The sequence below is a fragment of the Drosophila elegans genome, unplaced genomic scaffold (assembly GCF_018152505.1).
Source record: "Drosophila elegans isolate 14027-0461.03 unplaced genomic scaffold, ASM1815250v1 contig_183, whole genome shotgun sequence".
Lineage (NCBI taxonomy): Eukaryota > Metazoa > Arthropoda > Insecta > Diptera > Drosophilidae > Drosophila > Drosophila elegans.
In genome coordinates this window covers 6,459,785-6,480,856 of record NW_024545550.1, presented here as the reverse complement: position 1 = coordinate 6,480,856, position 21,072 = coordinate 6,459,785, and the positions used below count along the sequence as shown (strand labels likewise).

At 35.0% G+C, this 21,072-nt stretch overlaps 1 protein-coding gene across 2 annotated transcripts in view; it reads right to left on the bottom strand.

Moving 5' to 3' along the window:
* LOC108143419 overlaps positions 1–21,072 on the bottom strand; it is a 60,664-nt gene that overhangs the window by 29,835 nt on the left and 9,757 nt on the right. Inside the window, exon 1 of one of the 2 annotated variants that reach the window (XM_017267823.2) lies at positions 14,997–15,492. The exons of the other annotated variant lie outside the window; for it this stretch is intronic. The gene's annotated coding sequence lies outside the window, so the exon portion shown is untranslated. Of the gene's footprint in view, positions 1–14,996; positions 15,493–21,072 lie in introns of those variants that run through there. 2 annotated transcript variants of the gene reach the window in all.

The following is a 21,072-nucleotide window of genomic DNA, read 5'->3' as shown; positions in this document are numbered from 1 at the left end:
TGTTAATTAACGTTTACTTTCAAAAACTGTAACTTTAATCAAATTACTAAAGCTATAAAAAAAATCAAAAAGTTAGTTTGGTGCCATATGCATATACTCAATAACGAGGCGATTGAATTTTTCTATCTATCTGAAAATGACTCAGCTGAAAAGTTTAATGTTCGTGTTTGTTATGCTGTTTGATGGCCTTCTCCCTCTCCCTCGTAACCCCGAAATCCCCAGTAATCGCCTACACCCTAGAGCTTTGTCTAGACTTACGCAATTCTACGATTCGCTCCGGTGACTTCATTAGCGGTTGCTTGTAAAATAAATTTAAATTACATGCGAAAAAGAGGCAAAATCGAAAAAGTGAAACAAAACAATACACAGCATTGTACCCAAGTTTGCGCGAGCAGCATATAAAAATAAAAGTATACAAATTTATTCCAGCATTCAAGTTCAAAGTCAGGGACAGACTATCTCCCACGAATACAAAGATTTAATTTTAACTGCAGCTGCGTGTTGACATATTAATATTTTAAATATTTAATAACGACTCTCGAATTAATTGACTTCAAAGGAAAGTTGATTTTAATGTTGTCATTGGCATCGTGAAAAACTGGCAAGCAAAAATGAAAACATAACTTGTAAAGCAAAGCAGGAGGAGTGAAAATATATCTTAATGAATTGTTTTGATTGCCTCTTTGTTTGGTAATAAGAGAAAGAGGCTTAAAAAAATGTGTTTATTATAAATAAGTCAACAGAAACATGGCCATCGAGCGTAAAATGTACAAGCAACATCATATATCATTCGAAGGCCCATTTGGTTTCCCTTCACCTTTCACTTTACTGGTTTTTATAGGTGGCACTACTAATCAACCATTATTCAAAGCTGTCTTAAGCAACTTTCAGTGCATTCAACACCAATGAGCAAGTGCAAGTAGACAAAACCCAAGGTTTATTCTTTTATGGAAGAGGATTCTCATTTACGGTTGTAAATGAAAATAAATCTGGCACAAATTGAGCATGAAAATTTTCCAAAGATGGTAATCATTTTTAGCTTTTATATCATTTCATAAAAACTAGTTTGTTACATCAAATATATAGTTGTCTTTGCATACATATATGCAAAACTGATTCTCTTAATGGCCTTATAGTACATATTTGGTGAAAAAAGGCCATTTAGAAAAGATATGCAAAAGATAAACTTATTCTGATTAACAAATAAATTTAGTAATATTTTAATACGTGCATATTCGTAAGTATTATATATATGGAAACTAAATTAAACATAATTAACCAAACATAATGGAAAATTACTGACAAAAAATAATTAGATGCATACAAAAATTTCCAGTCAACAATTGTAAGTTCTTTTACATTTGCTTTCCTGTTTACATTTTTGGCTTATTAATTTGAACGTTTATTACTCTATGCGAGGTGGCAAGCACGCTCGATGTTTTGCCGCTCGGCTTTGTTTTTTTGGCATTGCAATAAATATGGTAAGGCATTGGTCAGAATATTTTGACTAGCGGCACCCCACGGCGTATGCGTGCTATTCATTGAAAATTCCAGACACGCGGCTTGCTTAACTCAAAGTACCTCCCACCGATAGCCAATATGCCTCCCCTGTTAAGCACATACTCTCTATATACACAGAAAAAATTATGTTTTTTTTAATATCTATACTTCTTGAAATACTTGAAATACTACAAAATGTTTGCTGTTCCTAATACTTATCATTTTTCATGCACTTTTTGATTTTAAGTTTTTTATAAAAGGGGTTTCAATCCTGTAGTGTATACATTTTTTTTGAAGTGTACTGCGCACAACGATTGTCTGGTTAAAATTTATATTTGCGCCTCGAAAACTGTCAACAGATTTGTACAGTTTTTGTAATGGGACTGGGGTGAGTGGGGTTGTCGAGTGAGTGGTTGGTTGGGGTCAGCAGAAACATCATTGCGTCGTTGCACCCGAGGCATTGAATTGTATATGATCCGTGCCGCGCTCCACGATGCCCACCCAACTTACTACATCTCCCAAATATTTTAAAGCATTTACGGCCGGGCACAAAAATCGTTACAGTTCCGGTTGATTGAGGCGCAGTTGTTGTGTGGCTCATCTTAACGATCGCCTCGGCTAACCGCGAAAATTGCTTTAAATGTTTTGCATTTTGCAAATTATTGCACAAACGAAATCCGAATGACAGAGGGGAAAGACGAAATGAGCTAAAAGGGATAACTCGCACACTAACAAATATTACCCACCTGTTAAAAACGTAAACTCTTAAGTGATAAATCTAATATGTGCGTCATATTATATTTATAATGATAACATATATAGTAAGCGGAAACTTAAAAATGAATCAACAGTAGTTTACAATTAAATATTTATACTAGATAAATGATAGAAGATTTTTTATTGACAAAATTTTAAATAAATAAATTTTATAAAATATCTAAGTCTAAAAAAAAAGCTAAATATTTTTTTCAAACAACTGTGTTAAAAAAAATGGACATTTGGCTCCTCCAGTCACCTAGAAAATTTAACATATATAGTTTTAAAAAATCATGAGACAAGGAATGAAAATTTGGTAAAAATGTCAAAAAATTTTTTTTTAACCGAGCTTATGGTTATCTTTGAAAGTTTCTGAACTTAATTAAATATTTATTAAAAAAAATAAATAATTCTGTTAAACATTTTGCTCAAGTTGTTGTGCTTTGTGAAACTGGGGAACATTTTTTGAGTGTGCGGACTCAAAAATTTGCAGTTTAATGAGCACGACCCCGGCTGTCCAACATCCGAGCCTTTGCTCTTTCAGACAGTCATTCAGTCATTGAGTTATTCAGGCATTCAGTCACTCATTCAGTCATTTAGTCATTCATGCAGTCATAAGTCAAAGTACTCTCGTAGTCGGGTTCAGTTGGTTAGCTTCTTTCCCCGGACGAAAACAACGAAAACCGAGGCAACTGTTACAATAACGGACACCGCAAGTCCCATAAAGTGCATTCACCCAAGGAGAAACCTCCAGACTCACGGGAAAATGTGTGAAAGGGGAAAAATGCGGAATATGGGATGCTGGCAGTCAGGGGCTATAAAAAACGCTCGCTCACGTGCGGAAACCAAAACAAAAGAGTCCAAAACGCACAAAGAAAATGCCGAGAAAGAAGAGTTTTGTTTTCTGGCTTGCTTCACTTCATTGCATTCTCTTCAAGGAAAAGAAAGGAGAAAGAAAGGGCGGCGAAAAGAGTTTATGGCAGGCCATTGAAGTCCCAGCCTGGGGGGGCAAATGTTATAAATCTGCTCAATCCGAAAGGGGTATACTCTAACAAATAAAGTAACTACCTGGTTTTTTTTTTAACTTTATTGAGTTTCAGAAACTTTTTGTTTCACTTAATGGTATTTTCTTGATCTTTTAAATATTTGAATACATTTTTCTCTTCATTTCAGTCAAATTCCTATTCAAAGTAACCCCAAAAATGTTACGTAAAGTAACACAAAGAAGCAAACTGAACTAAAAATTGTATTCAGACAAAGGCTTAAGTGGTGTGTGTGGCAGGGACACAGGCGGGTATAATGGGGGCAGAATCGGGTGGGGGCGTGACCAGTAGGCGGGAATGGCATGTGGCAGTTTGGTAGAACTTTATGGACAAACTTGTTAAGCAAACAGAAACCAGAAACCCCCTTTTCCCGATCTAGAAAGGGAGGGAGCTTCAAGATAAGCGCGTTAAAAAGTTCCCTGGGAAAAGGGGGACTGCAGGGGCGGGGCAAACGGGGACTGGACGGGGTTTTGGAGGAGGAGCGGGAGATTCTAGCTGCCAGCTGTTTAATTAGTTGCACTCCCCCAAGCCCGCGATGCAGGCCCGAACGGTTTGCCTAATAAACTTTGGCCACTGCCAGCAGCTTTTCCTCCCATGAACGCCCCCTTTGAAGGCCTTCACACAACACCCCATTCACACCCCCCTTCACTTGCTGCACTTTACGAGCGCATCCATGAAATATTTAAAAAGCTTTGTGTAACAAGATTTGTTTATGCCGGCCGCGATCTCAGCGTCGAAGTAGCGGAAACTGAAGGCAGAAATAGCTAAAGAGCACACTGGAAAAAAGTTTTAGATGAGAAAGACTGCTTATTGATTAAGAAATTAGAACATTAAAATCAAGTTAAACTGATTTATTAAAAAAGAAAACAAAAACAGATAGGAAACTATATTAGCATATCAAAGTCATTGCAGCTATAATACAAATTTATTGATCAATATTGCTCGACTACTTATATCATGACTAATAACAATATTTCTCGACTAAAAATATGTACGTTTTAATACATTTTTCGATTGTTACCATGGCAGCTGTACGGTATGGTCATCCGATCTGGCCCGTTTTGACCTGTGACTTCAACTTTTCGAGAAAATTTGATTAAGATTATTTTGAAAGATGTGCAGAACCGGACAAACATTTCGCACAAACATTTCGTAAGACGGAAATGCTAGGTCGATTTGACTGCTGATATACATACATATGTATGTATATGTATATTTTTTATGGAGTGGGAAATTTCCCCTACTTTTCGAATATAAAAATTTGTTCTTTAGTCTTGAACAAAAACATCTTCAATCATAAAGCTTCTTTGAAATATAATTCTAAGAATATTATTTCCAAGAATTTATTATATAAAAATTTATTCTGATTCATAATAAATTGTTACCCCATGATTTATTCAAACTGTCAAATTGTCGATTTTGAATATAGTGCTGGGACTCATAATTTTTCATATCTCAACAAACGTATATCATAAGCAGTTCTTGAGTTTGGAAGTAATTTCTTTTTTAAGTGGATGCGGAGACAAACTGTGCAGAGTGGGATATAATGCTGATAGCTGGAAGGCAGCTAAAAGTTTCTTCTTTCGGGTATGTTGAGCACAATGTTGTTTGGCCCGGGAACATAACTCCGACAAGGCGACGTCGAAGTCGCCGGCTCAGCAAGCAGCAAATTAAGCGCAGCCCGGGGAACGCTTTCGTTGACTCTGCTCCTCCTCGGCCGCTCCTCTGCCCATCCTCTGCTACTCCGCTGCCCATCCTCTGCTGCTCCATTGTGTGCAGCAATTAATGAAGCATTTCTGTTGACTCCAGTTGATGGGTAAGGGGGTCATCAGAAGGGGTTGGAAATTTGTAGCAAGGGACAAAGAAGGTCGTTGAGTATGACGTTGACTTTTGGCAAGGCAATTGAATAACCATGAGTGTCGGCTTGGCGGGAGAATTGGGGCCCTTTGAAACAGGTCTAAGTTGCAAATTGATTTAAAGTTTGCAAAGACGTGTGGCTTGCGGTTGTGAAAATACGCGAAAAAAAATTGCCAATGGGAAATACCAGTGATTTAAACAAAAAACAAATGCTGTTCAACGGAAATAATAAAAACTTTAAATACTTAAATTGTTCAATTTTAAACTTAATGATCAATTTACAATAAACCGACTTAAGTAACAAAAATGATTTATTTGCTGATTTTTTTGTTTAATTAATTTAGTCTTATAGCCGCATTTATTTACACAGGGAATCCCATAAGGCCAAATGGTGCATTTAAAATAAATGCGATAAAAAATCACTCGTCCCGAAAGTTTTTAGAAAAAGTACCGGAAAATACCGATGTGTAACGATATTTTGTTCGTGCCAGCTAGTGGTGTTGTAGTCAACAGCTGGCGCAATATTTGATTTCTTTCGAATATGAAATCTATTTCGTATTAAAATGACTAAACAGAAGAGTATGCGCTGCAAATTATGGTCGCAGTATCACAATGCATTACTGCTGGATTTCTGGCAGGAAAATACTCGCACATGTACGGGGATCATTGCTCTTTTTAGAAGCTGTGCTGGTATCCATTGCAAAACCGTCAAACAACATTATCAACTTCCCTTCCTTGTCGTCCAAGTTGGCAAATGCTTCGGTCGCATTATGGTTGTCCTCTTGGGTATTAAAGAAATCCGTAAGCTCGCTCATATTCAAGAATTTTAATTCATTTCCTTTTTCCAGATCAGCTGTTCTTGCCACTCACATGTCGAAGTAGCGTTGGCTAAATGCTATTGCGCCAATAGAATCAGGCACATTTAAATAGTGCACTAATGCGGCAATGGAATCAGACTAATGCATAATCGTTTTATTTTTGAAGTTTATGTAATTTTTAATGTTTTAAATTATTTTGTTTAATTTTTTAAGTACTATTTAACTTCAAATTCTTAATACCATTTTTTTTAAAAAGAGTTTGCCATGCTTAAACGATTGAATATTATGGTTTTTGTTTTTATTTGCTTCAATTTTCACAATCGCATTTTATTTTTTATTCTTTTATAATTTTAAACGTTTTTTCACAAAATAATGCAGTTATATACCCATATATATTTTTTAATTTAATTTGTCGTTTTCTTCATATTTTTCTCGTTCTCGATTCACAAATGCACAAGTAATACAATTAAATATTTTATGGCCGAAACCAAAATAAATTAACTTTTTTGTGCAAGCGTGATTTGCATGTTCAATTGTGGTCATCAATTGTAAATGTTTCAATAATACTCGATTTAATGATTTTTCAACCTAAATGTAAATAGTAGAAAAACAAACAGAAAGAATAGCAAACAATGAAAAGCGACGAGAAATTTAACACAAACGTATGTATATTATTGTGTATAAGGTCTAAAGGTTTTGCCAGCAATTATTGAATTTATTCAAAGCACATGACTAATAAATTAAATAAATAGCCATAATACCATTTGGTTTGACTGAGTGGAGGAGTGGAAAATTTATTGAAGGATTTTTTGCATGCTTATACATACTTAACAGATTGTAATCATTATGCAAATTACTCGATTCGTTTTGAACAGTTCATTAGAGTTGCAAACCAGTTGCAGTAGAGAATTGAATTAATAATTCAAGTGTGGGACTCAAGAAATAAATTTTCTATTAGTGGGAAATTTCGATTATTTTTTAAAAGGTCGAAGGTGCATTAATAAAACATAAAACTTAATCACACAATTTAATTAAAGCAAACCGAGCAAGCTGATACTACGCTTATTAAAAATATAAATTTTGACCCTGACTTAAAGCTCAATGCATGTTTCGGTCAGTTCCTCTGGAGCTATCAGTTTTATTTCTTATCAGTTTGTGTTTCAATGTCAAAGGCAAAGTGCACTTCAACCTTGTGTTGTTCCGACAATTAAAGAAACTTATTTATATACCAAAAAAAAGATGAAAGAACTTGATTATAGTTATTTAACGCAATCATTTTAAAATAATTAGGGCTCATTAATAATTTTAAACAAGGTCTCTTAGGTAGTTCATTTAATGTTATTTGCAAATATTTTTTCTTTATTTCAACATAAATGTGCTCACCGAATTATCAAGAACATAACTTAAAAATGTGTATGAGGAAAAGCTCATATTCAATAAAAATATCTAAATATAGTACATTTAGTTTATACTTTAATTTTGATAATCTAGTTTTAAAGAGTATAAATCATAAATGCTACTTAATAATTGTTTTTTACGTTTCCTTATTAATATAAATAAGCTTGATAAATGATATATTATTATCTACGAACACGCATCTTACTTCCTGGTTGCTGAATGACAGGGAATACCACCACTACTTCAATAAATTGCACCCTTTTTCAAGTCGGGCCGCGCCCTTTTAAATGCAATGGCTATAATCGGGGCCGAGAATGTTTATGGACCTACCACATCAGCATCATAAGCAGGGGAGCGAAGTGCGTGCTTATGAAAATATTTACAGCAGCTGTGCAATGGCATCCGATGCAATAAAGTTGAAAACGAAGGAGGAGATCGAAAAGTCTGGATGGGGGATGGGGGTTCAGAAGGAGAGGGTAAAAAGGTGGGCGGGGTTGGGGTCGAAGCTGGCAAACTGCAAACCGAGTCGGTGTGCTTGGTTAGGCAGGAAAAACGTGATGCGAGTGAAAGCCAAGTAAGCCAAGGAAACGGCTTTCTTTTCGCCACCAGAAGATACAAGGCACAAGATACACACGCACACATTCACTTTCGGCCACAAACAAAAACTTGGCCAAGTGCCGCAAAAATGCATTTGTTTGAATTTGCGCCGAGCAACGAAATGTGAAATGTTAAATGAGAAATGGGAAATGGGAAATGGGAATGAGGAATGGCCAGGCTTCGAAAGTGGGTCACAATCCAATGCCAGTAACAGAAGCCGACTCTACTCTTTTGGCCAGGCCAACATGACACGTCCGAATGGTGAAATGTGTGCGGTAAACGCAAGAAATATGATGATAAATGAATGGCAATTGGCAGAGACTTTTGTTCAACTTCTGCTCGATCACTTTGTGGGAGGAAATTTGGGCGGAGTAGGAACGGAGAAGTCGTTGGAACAACAAGGTCAGTCGGAGCAATCTCCTAAATGGGCCTGCAGTTCCATTGATAAGATACAGTATCTACAGACTGCCCAGGGGGGAAAGCCTGGAGAAAGAGGCCAACGAAAATATCGTTCTTTCCAAAATATCGCGAAATTTGTATTGAAATTATGTTAAACAATAATATAACTTGCCATGTAAAGATTAAATTGAATTTCTCTCAGTGCATCCGCGATATGCCAAAGTATGTACCGATGGTTTGGAAATTAACATAATCAGAATATGTGGAGACTGACTAAATTCTAGATTTAGTTTTTTAAAAACAAAAAACAATAATACTGCCTAAATATCGCATTCAAGCCGATATAATTTTGCCTTCGCTATTTTGAGGCAGCGTTATATTAAAGCGATAACAGCTGAATTATGATCCGAGCTCATATCTCGATAAGATTTATTATCCTTTGTTGTTTAACCCGTGTATTGGAGTTCCGTTTAAAAAGCAAACGTTTCGCATTCAGATGAGACCATTAACCTTTGACTTCACTGCTTAAAATTCCCATGCAAATTCCGCAGCAAGCTAACTTTGCTGCGACACCTAAATTATGCTTCCAGTTCGATGGTCAATAAGGAAGCGGCGTCACTGCAGGCAAAATACCTGAATTAAATGGATTCAGATATGAGAGAACGCGGCAGGTGGGGAACAGGTTGGCTTATGAAGCCGCATTAAACTTCACAGACTATGTAATTGCTTGGCTAGTACCGATGGATGAGGAAACAAATAAGAACTTGCTGGATAATAAACGCGGCTATGCAATAGGCCATTAAAGAGATATCAAAACTAGTTACACAGTTCCCCGACTCCATCTGCATCTAAAAGGTAAAATGCTGACGTTTTATTCTGGATCTTACAACCTCACTTTATACGACACACTTCCGTCAAGCGACCTTCGAGCGATAATCGAAAATATTACAACATTTTTGATTAGCGAAACATTTCCTCGCTTAATTTACAAAGTCGCACGTTCCCATTATCAGCGCGACTTTCTGGACCCCAATGTGGTTGGGCTGGGGTAAAATAATACGAATCGACGTCTAAAATTGAAAACCCAACAAAAGTGCAATAAATTAAACCACCCACACGGGTTAACGATCGCGGGGGTCAAAGGGGGACCGCAAACAACAGGCGGTGCAATTATACAATTAGCGCACAGTGGGTGCGACAGAGACAGCACCGCTTCGCTGGCAAGAGACAAACAAACGTTGGAATATATTTGCAATAATGAAAATAATTAGAAATTCAAATTCAATAAACGTAAAAAGCAAAACAATAAATAAAAGGCAAAGCAAAAACCTAGAAAAAACCTACGGTAAATAGAAAAACTCATAAATAACACAGCAAAATTATTATATATTAGCATAGATTAAAACGTAAAAGTATGAGTGCATGAAAAACGCCATCATATATGGTGAAGAAAAAGAAACCAACTGACAAACAAACAGCTGCAAAAAAAGAGGCTTCCAGAGAAACATCTGTAGATTTAATTCAATTTCAAAGACCGACGAATCGAGGGGCCTCAATGATTATAAAACCAAGGTTGCGTATTCTGCGGGAATCAACATCTAGATTTTTCTTTACAATAAAATAAATAGTAAGCAGTCAGATTATGATATTCATGAAGAAGACCAAAAATCATGGTACTTGTAACATATTAATGAACTTTATACTATATATATTTATCTTGTTCTTTTAAAAAGGCTTAGCTTCTATGGTTTTTAAACAAAGTCACGTAGCCAATTATATATTAATGTATTCCCCTTGTTAAAATCCGCCTATTAACTAAAACTTTTACAGACACTAATGTATCACTAAATTAACATTGTTAATATTAAAAAGTCCATAATTTAAATTAGCTATTCCACCAGATGTAAGACCCTGATTCCAGCCAGCTCCCAGCTGAAAATTTTAATAAAATTTCGATAATTTATGTCAGCTTCTAGAAATGTTCATTCCTTTTTTGTGTGAGGGAAGAAAACGAATAAAATTAGAGCTTCGCTTGGCTAGTTTGGCTGAACAAACTTTGGCACTGCAAAACCAATTGGCAACTCAAAAGTGGCGGCTTGTTTATTTACGTGTATGTTTTCTTTTTTTATTTTTTCACTGTTTTTTGTTATTCTCTCGACTTGGCTGAAATAAAACCTGTTTTTCACTGGCTCACGCATTTCGGCAACACACAGCCGTGTCTGACCATTAAACCGAAAAATAAGCAACGAAATAGACAACTCTCTGAGGTTACAAATTCTGTTGCTGCTGCTTCAGCAAAAACGAAGGCACAAGCAACAAAAGCTAAAGAGCTCTCCATAAAGAGCTCAAGAGTCGGCCGCTCAACTGAACTCAACCCAACCGGAGCTCTTATCTTTTTGGGCCCGCAAAAAAATATGGCCAACAACTGAGTGACTGGCTTTTTGACCAACTGTCAGCCTTTTCTTTTACCCCCGTTTCTGCTTCTGTTTCTCCGTAACTTCAGCTTCGCTTTGCTTTTGCGACTCTATTCTACCTGTTGACTTGGCCGTTTTATTACCAATTGTTGTCACACTGACTGAATTTTCCCAATCCGCCTCGAAACTTCATGATGTGTCAAGAATATTTTTACACTTTAATGTTGAACTCCCTTCTAAGTCTAGAGAAATACATAACAAATATGTCGATTTTAGCTTATAATGTAAAAGTGGGAATTGGGTACAGTGAAGACTCAAAAAAGGTTGGTTTGATTTTAGAGATTACAAAAAACAGTATTAAAATACAAATACATCCAAATAAAAATTTAACACTCTTGCACAGCTTTAAGTACTACACTAAAATACATAGTAAGCGGAAAAAGAAACTGAGCAATGCTAAAAAGATCTGTTAAATTCCAATAAACCTTTTCGTAAATTTCTACCAAAAGTTTCCATCAAAAACATTTTTGTTTATTCGGAAGCGTATCAAATTCAATTTTATAGCTCTGAAGTGACCTTAGACAAAGTTATAACGGAGATAACGATTAAAACAAATCAACACCAAAATATATATATTTGTATATCCGTTTTTGTTTTGGTATAAGATAGCGTGCATGCATTTATGTATATGCTAATGAGCGGTTCACGTTTCATATCGAGATTCCGGACTGAAGGGGGAAGAAAAAGACAAAGGCTGGTGGATCCAAGATCAGGGATCAAAGATGGTCTTTATGGGCGTTTACCATGAAGAACTATAATCTGTTATCGCAGACGTAAAAATGTAATTTGTTTCCCTTTTTTATTTTTACCTCATGTGTTTTTCAAAATTATATAAAAAATTCAAAAAAATAATACAAATTTTTCTCTTTGAAAAGAAATTAAGTAACTTTGAATGACAAAATTAAATAAACTTATTTGATCTTGTTCGTCAAAAATTTCCCACCATCTAATTTTGTTTCGAATATTTCCATAATTAAGATTATCATTTTTGTTCCACATTCAGCTTATGAATAATAATTAAGAAATTTATTATAAATAAATGCATTTGTTGTTCCAATTGTATATTGAATTTGAACATTGTCTTATAAGCAACCTATAAAATGTATAAAATCGTAAACACTGTAAAATACAAAAATTGTAATAACTAATATTAACGACTAAAATAGATAACAAAATGTGGGTATTTAAAAAATAATTAACCTTTCATACTACTGGATCCGAAATGAGGCTATATTGATTAAAACAATCTGATTATCTGATTTGACAACTCGAAATTACACTGTATCGACCAAATATGGCGACGACTTTTGTTCTGGTTGAGGTAAACAATTTTGTTAGCTGATTAATGGCCCTTGGTTGGGCACGTTTCAGTGCAAAACATCGAACGATACGGGGAATCAAGTGGGGTTTAACCAATATTATGGCAGGTCGTGACTTTCAGTCACTTAGTTGGTTAGGCAAAAAAAAAACATTACTCCTGTTTATGCAGTTGTTAAGAGCACACTTTAAAAATAGTACGACATGTGATTCACTGAAATATTATAGCGAGTTATATTCGCCTAGGCGTTGCCTTTAATCTTTGCAAACTTAATGACTTTGGGGCTGGGCTAGGCTGGTGTGAGTTTGGGTTCTGGTTGCGTTGGTCTGTTGCGATTAGATAAGCAAATTTACAATGCCTTAGGGCATCAAATGTAAATTCTGTCTGACAGCGATAATATTGTTAATTGCCATTTTGCTTTGTTTGGTTTAGGTTGTGCCTTGTTTTTCAATTGGATTGTGTCTCATGCGTGGAAAAGCGATTGCCCAATCCGTCTGGCCAATCAATCAATGAAAAGGTTTTATTTCATAATGAAAAGCTTAGGCATAGAATTTGAATACATAAACATTGAGCTGGCACGAGCTTCGATCATTAGGCGCTCACAGCTTTATGTTATATTTAATGAAATATATATTATACCGGTTTTAAATTCTGGAAATAGACAGTTTACTAATTGTTGGGCTAGGCTTAAACATTTGAAATACTTCAGTCAAATCAATAAAAAGTTCATTAATTATAATTGAAAAATAAATTGGTTGTTATTAAACAATACCAAATTTTAGATATAATAGTGTCCCTTTTAAGGGGCTAAAAATATTTAGAGTCACTTTTTTTGGAAAAACCAATTTGTAACATTGTGTGTACAGTTTTGGATGTTATTTACAATAATATTTATTTAGGAACCTAATAGTATCTTTGTTCTATATAGAAATAAACAGATATACTAAAAAAGGCACATGATTTTAACTGAATCTATTAATTGTATGTTATTATTTGTAAGATTGCAAACAGCTTATGTTCTATAAAAAGACCCTCCTATAGAGAACTAAAAATACTTTTAGACCGCGCACAATTACAAGTTCAATGACTATGATTTGCGCAGTCTCCGATTTCGATCAAGGTGTTCAAATGCACAATCGGAAAGTCGGACAGACAAGCAGACTTGGCTAGGTAGACTAGCCAATTTGTTATGATCAAGAGCACATGGTTCTAAAACCAGTTTTAATCAGATATTCTCCCAAAAACGCAAGTGTGCACTTTTCGGACCACAGTATTTTTTCTGGTACCTAACAAAAATTCTACGAAACTCAATCATACTCAAATTTTAATAGCCACAGTCAAGATTATTTAAAATTTTAGGAGATCTCCGGGAATTTCTCAAACGCAAATTACTCAAAGCATCAGCCCATCCATTTAAATTTAATGATGCAAAGGAATTACACACTCACCGTTTCAAGCTGCACACAACAAACATCAGAAACATTTATATTTATACTTAATTATAGCCTTATAGGCATCAATTGATTAACAAATTAAATATAGAAAACGCACACGGATCAAGTGGGGTGATGGCTTTTCTCGGGAGAGTTCAAGTGAATTTATTGCACTTTGTCAGCACTGAAACAGTGCATAAACAAACATTACAGCCAGTGTGTTTGACACACAAACAATTCAATGTCAACAAGTGAAGTCGGTAAAAAAACTCAAAAATGAGGGGGAAAACAGAGGCAAGTTTATTTTATATTTTTTTTTATTCATTGAATTACAAATGTATTTATATTTTCTCAATCCTTTCTAAATAATTAAATCCAACATTTTTAAAAAATAAAATCAAAGAGTCCACATAAGCAAAACTACCAATCAGAAATTTAAATTTACAAATTAAAATAAAAATAAAAAAAGGTAAAAAGAAAACGTGGTCCTATAAAATATAAGCTTAATTTTCTTAACATATTTTCTATGCAAACTTATTTGCTAAAGTTAAAAAAACATAATATTTAAATATGGATTAAAAAAAAATTATTATGATTTAGGATTAAAGCCAGCACAAAGGTTCATATTTTTTGTGCTTTGTGTAAAAAAATTTATATGTACATAAGTACATACATTGCACAAATACATTTTGTATTGCAAATTTGAAATTTTTAAGTACTTAAATTTCTTTAATTTAATTTTGTTTTGGTTAATTGAACGTGTTATTAATTATTATGTTTCCAAATTCCAAACTTTTTAAACTATATTACTTAAACCTACATTTTTAAAGCTGGCAATGCCATACAAAAAAGATGGACGGAGAGCGGTGCGGGGGTGTTAAGGGCAGCAGTCGATTTGTTTGAAAACAGTGAATTGTGTATGAGAATTTTAGCGAATATACAAGTGGTGTGGAACTTTTTTAGCTCGCTTTGCATTTTGCTGCTAATGCTAACAAACTTGAAAGACGGCTGAAATCAATTAACAGATTGCAAGGCCTTTAAAAACGTATTTCCAAACGATTTTGTTCCTTCTTGTTGATTTTTGGAAGTAACGTGATAAATAAAACAACACAGCTGACGCGTTAGGTCTCTCCCGCTCACTTGCGCTCTCTCGCTCTCACCAACACAGCTGAAAACACTCGGCGGCCATTGAGAAAATAAAACCAAATAGGCTGCAACAAAAACGAAGCAAAATAAAAAAGAAACAAATTTCGCAACGCCCTGAGAATTTTATTGCTGTCTCGCTTTTCCACAAAAATGTAAAAACAGTATAATAAAACACGAAAATAATAATAAAGTTATGATGACGACAATTCCACTCTAATTTCGAGAAAATTACTTCTTTTTAAGATAAAAACACTTACCTCTCTTTGATTTTGTTGTTTTATTTGTGCTCGTAGGATTGCGAAGAGCGTGGAACGCAGGAGAGGGAAAGAAAGAGTGGGAGAAAGAGCACAAGACTTTCACAAAAATAAAAACTCAAATTGAGCGCAAAAAAAAGCATTTATTTGCATTTGCTATTCATTGGCTTTCGCTGCACTTTCACCACACTTTTCACGTTCGGGAAATGTTTTGTTTCTGCTCACTTTCTTAGCTGTTTGATTTTCTTTACCATTTTTTTTTCAAGCACTGAACACACACATACACATGGGCGCGCGAGAGGCCCTCACACGTACACCAATCGGTGTGTTTATTCGCCAGCTGTATTCTGCATTCTGCAGTTTTCTGCACTGCAAAGTTTGGCCAAGTTTGTACGTTGGTCAAGAAAAACAAGGCACAAATGCGATTTTGATTTCCCTGCTGTTTACACGCGCTTTCCCAACTGCTTCGACCGCTCTCCCAATTGGAAATGAAATGAGTGGCAGTGAGAGAGAGAGCGTCGGCGCAGTGTTGCCGTTAATCTGGGCACTGAGGGATTAAGGTGGTATGTGGCGTGCGGTCACACTACCGCCCAACAGCTGTTCAAAAATAGCAACAACAAATGTTTAAAAATCTTTTTGGGGATTTTCTATTTATTTTTTAAATGATCTTCATTTTTAAGCAATGCACTTGCAAACAATTTTAGTATTTTTCAAAAAGCTTTTAAGATTAAATTAGATATATTATTGGAAAAGAATATATAAGTTACTAGAATTATTCCCCGCGTATTCGAAAAGGAAAAATATAAAGAAAATTAGATTTTTAAGTAGTGTAAAAATATGTTTATTCATATTGTAGAATTTGTGAGTAAGGGATAAGTTTTTTAATAGAATGTTTGGATGAAAAAGATTTTTTCTTGGCAGGAAGAATAAATTTTCTTTATAAATTTATGTAACCTTGTTTTTATAAAAAATATTATTTTTATTCAATTAACGAAAATCAATATGTCATTTTAAATACAATGGAAAATAATTATTGCCTTGAAATAAAGTAGCTCCAAAGTAGGTTATATAATTAATAAGTGGAGTGACCAAAATTTGCAGGATGTGGAAAATCGAGGTAAGTAACATTTCCCAGGCCAAAAAGGCTAGCGAGAAGAAAACTAAAATTATTAATATTTAAGACTCTGACCCGGGCTTCAAATAAAGGATTAATAAAAAGAAGACTGAACATAGCAGTGCCATTAAAGTTTATTATTATAAACTTATATGGAATTCGTATAGCACTGCATACTTTCAGGTACAAATAAATATATATTCATTAATGTGGTATGTAACAAGGTTGATAGACATATGTATACTGGAAAAAACTTTTTCTGTAAAATGCCCTTCTTCGTAAATTACTTTTAGATAAAACGTCTTGGCAAATGGTTATTAAAAATGCAGGATACTTTATGTCCGCAGATCATTCTCTGAAACTCATTAAATGCTCATTAAGTGCAGTCGACTGTGAATTTGGTTTTTCTCGAACAGTCCTTGGACTTCTTTATACTTTCGGTGATTATTCAGGGTATTAACAAGCCTAGGAATTTAATTACTCAAAACAAGGAAACAGAACCAGCAGCCGCAAAAAAGGAAAACTTGAGACCGTGGCATAAATTGGACCCTTTTCATGTTGCGTTTGGCAAGTGAAAGATAACCAAATGGTCTGGGGTGCACTGAGAGTAACAATTAACACAATTAGTCAGTCATCATTAACACTCTGTGAAAGATAACTAAAGTAAATAGAAATAAATATTTAAAAATCGTTCGGCGATTCCTTATATTTAAAATTTAATAGATTTTTTGAACATATTTATATAAAAAATAAAAATTTAAAATATGAAATATGTACATGTTTTAAGTTAAGTTTTTAAATTAAAACATTCTAAAAATAATTCGATTTCCTTTAAATAAAGATTTATTAACTTACAAATTTCGGTTTTGACAATTGTTCTTCTGAGTATATGCACATGCTTTTCAAAAAGTAAAGAAATGTATTGAGCAAGTTACTTAATTAAAAGAGTTTACGGCTGAATTTTTAAAGTTCAAGGCATATTTATTTTGTTGTTGTTCAAATGTTAGAATGGTTCTTATGAAACATGAACTAATAACACCGTGTATTTCTCACGGTGCAATAGAAATCACAGTCTGGGATTCGAAACAATGTCTTCATTCAGAGCGGTCCTCCCAGCAAATTGCAGCAATAAAATTGAAGAAATGTCCGATGGGATTGTGGAGAACGGGTGGAAGGACGAGGACGAGGACGAACCCGCTGCCGACTGTTTGTTCCTGTCAACTTTCATTCACTGCCTCCCGTTGATTACAGACCCCTCTTTCAGCCAAAAACCCCCCATATTTCCCACATTTTCCCCGCAGAAATTCGAAGTCAAGCGGAATAACAACAACATCAACACTTGCCACAGGATTGGGGGTGGGAAAGGGGCCGAGGGCTGGGGGTGTAGGTGACAAGGAGGTGGTACAACTGAGTCCTCTTGTTTTTGATGATGATGACAGCAGCAGCATCAGCGAAGAGCGATAATGACGTCCCCCTTTATTATTCGCAGGAAAGTCCATAATGAGCAGCAGAAATTTGCGGGGCGCGATAAGTGACAAACGGGTGCAAAATCGGGGACAAGGAAGGGTATCATCTAAAAAGGGGATGGATGCACTGCATCCCAAATTCCGGGGCAGAAGCGGGATCATGCGGCAAAACATCCGCAACTTTTCAACTTTAGCAAAGTTCAAACGAAATTGGTGGGAGTTGTACAAAACTAATTCAGCCAATTCATTTGGTTTTAAATAAGTTTGACTTTTAAATTGAAGGTAATAACGTCTATACCTTTTGAAACAGTAAAGTTTAACCAACATTAACAAGCCATTTGTTTTCTAGGAATTACGCCATAAAGCTAGTTTGTTTTTATACCCTTGCAGAGGGTATTATAATTTCAGTCAGAAGTTTGCAACGCAGTGAAGGAGACATCTCCGACCCTATAAAGTATATATATTCTTGATCAGCATCACTAGGCGAGTCGATCTAGCCATGTCCGTCTGTCCGTCTGTCCGTCTGTCCGTCCGTTTATATGCAAACTAGTCTCTCAGTTTTAAAGCTATCTGCATGAAACTTTCCCAGAAGTTGTCTTTCTATTGCAGGTAGTATATAAGTCGGAACGAGCCGGATCGGACGACTATAGCATATAGCTCCCATAGGAACAATCGGAAAAATAAATGAAAAAAATTATAACTTTGCTGTTTTTTAATTTTTTGTTTAGTTCTTCGACATTTAGTAATGGTTAAATATTTCCGATTTACGGTTTAAATTTCATCAAAATCGGACGACTATAGCATATAGCTCCCATAGGAACAATCGGAAAAATAAATGAAAAAAAATTATAATTTTGCTGTTTTTTAATTTTTTGTTTAGTTCTTCGAGATATAGTAATGGTTAAGTATTTCAGAATTATGTTTTAATTTTCAGCAAAATCGGACGACTATAGCATATAGCTCCCATAGGAACAATCGGAAAAATAAATGAAAAAAAATTATAACTTTTCTGTTTTTTAATTTTTTGTTTAGTTCTTCGACATATAGCAATGTTTAATTATTTCAGAATTATGGTTTAAATTTTATCAAAATCGGACGTCTATATCATATAGCTCCCATAGAAATAATAAAAATATATAAAATTACTATCTTATAATTGAGCTGCAAATCATCATAGTTTCAATGTTTTTCAGCATATACTCAAGTAAATCATAATTTAAATATTTTCAAAAGTATTTAATTCATGCAATAGCTGCAAGGGTATATGAACTTCGGCTTGCCGAAGTTTGCTTTCTTTCTTGTTTTATTTTAACTAAACAAAATATTAACTTCAATGAAACATTTATATTGTTAAAACATTAGTTTACAAACCATGTCCAAAAATAATGCAGAATAATCAATTCGATTAAATACGTGGCCTTAAATTAAAGCTGTTTTTTTAATGAATAGATGTGAGCCTGACCCAGCAATTTTTTGGTAATCGACCCATGGCCGCTCTAATCCCGTTTTAAATTTAACATAAACTGGGGGCTTTAAGTCATCCTAAGTCCATTTATGGAAGGCCAACCGCAATCAACCGACAAAGGACGTCAAAGGAAAGGACACGTTTCTGGTCACAAGGATCTCAGCTATTGGACATCGGACATGGGACACGGGACATCGGCCGTCCCATCAACACAACTAATCCCCGGCATTCACCGAATGATGGACACATCAGATGGACACCCACTCTTCCAACTCTCCGCACTTCATTTCCTCTGCAATCCCAGCCTCTCTGTTGTTTCACTTTTTCATTTCTGATTACGGGCCCAAGGCCTACACTAAAAGAACCAATACAGGTGTTTCTAATAATGTGCTTTTTGTGAAAAGTCCTAATTGGCGTATAACAAAATCTAATATTTAATGAGAAATTAAATTAGTTGTTTAGGTTGGGTTGAGCTCTTATATTTTCTGTTTGATTATATGTTCTTATTTTTATATTATTTGTATTTAGTTAACTTAAAAAAAATGAAATACTAAGGAAATGTAAATAACATTTTTTTCTTAAGGAACTAACAGAATAGATTTTGTAATAAATCTTCCTGTAGTATGCAAATACTAAGTCAAATAACGAATAAATGCAGACGAGCAGGGTCTTAATTCTTTTCTCGTTGTGCATTTCGCTTGGCCAGATGCTAGAGGTCTCCTCCCGATCCAAGCCTCCTCCGCAAGGACTCTGTTTATCCCTGACAAAGACGAGGGCGCACTGGGTGCTGATTGCAGCCGTTGCCATTGAAAGATGCTCCGGCGCTTAGAATTTGAAGCTCTGGCCCCTGTGTTTATCTTCTGAGCGATTCCAGCTGCCTGCTCTTGGAGGGCTAAGCAAACAGGCTGTCGAGCAAAGGGTTTGTCCTTTAAATGCCATCTTGACCACCCAATGAATCATTCATTGGCCATGCGAATCCAATTATTGCGCATACGCCCTGCTGCACGGTCCTTAAAACTTAAAGCTGACGAGCAACAAAAAACCACTGGTCACATAAATAATGGTCCCCTGCAACTGATATCTAAACTCGAATACGGATCTGGCATTGATTTATCATCTGACCAACGTTATTCGATATGGATAATGACCTAAAAATTAGAAATTAATGCCTTTCAAGGGGAATTATCGAGCTAAATTGCATGTGTGTTGCTAATTATCGAACTCATTTGTCTGCATCTGTGTACTTTTTTAAGCTATTTACTTTAAGGTCAGCTATATATATTGAGTCATAACAAAGCATTCTGTTCCAAAACCGTAATTAAAACAGTTTCTTTTTTTGTTTTTGTTTTTCATATTCATACCTCTCATATTAAATAGGTTGTGATTGAGTTTAAGTCAATTTAAATTTATTTATGTACATAATTGATATGAGTCTTAATAAGGACTTTCGTATGTTTAAAACTAGTGTGAAAACGATTAAAGAAGCCACAAGTTACATTATTGCAATGTATCTTAAAGAAATAGTCACACAAGTATTTATTTAACTTGAATCTTACTTAGAACAATAAACCAACCTTTTTTTTATTATTTATTGTCATTATTAATTTACATCTCTAATGCGGACTAAATTGTTCACATTCATCCTCAAATTATTAATTCATAAACTAATACAAATTTCAGGACAAGACCGCAGTTATTAAAGGTTACATATTAGTTGAAAGTTTATGTGCGACAAAGGGTGTAAAAATAAAGTAAATAAAGTGGGATGTGGGTGGAGATCAATAACATGTAATAGCACGTAACAAAGTCTGCGCTCGTCACGCGCGCAATGTAAAATCAGGCAAAAACAAAACAAAAAAAACAATAAATCGATTCTCCTTCAAAATGCGAAAACAAAAAAAAACCAAGAATGAAATATGGAGCGAGTTTTCCGGGGTCGCCTGCCACGGCAATAAAGCCAGAAATCACGCTGGGAGCATGCAAATCCCAAAAAGATTTCCACACGCCCCCCGAACTGCCGTGGAAAATTTCATT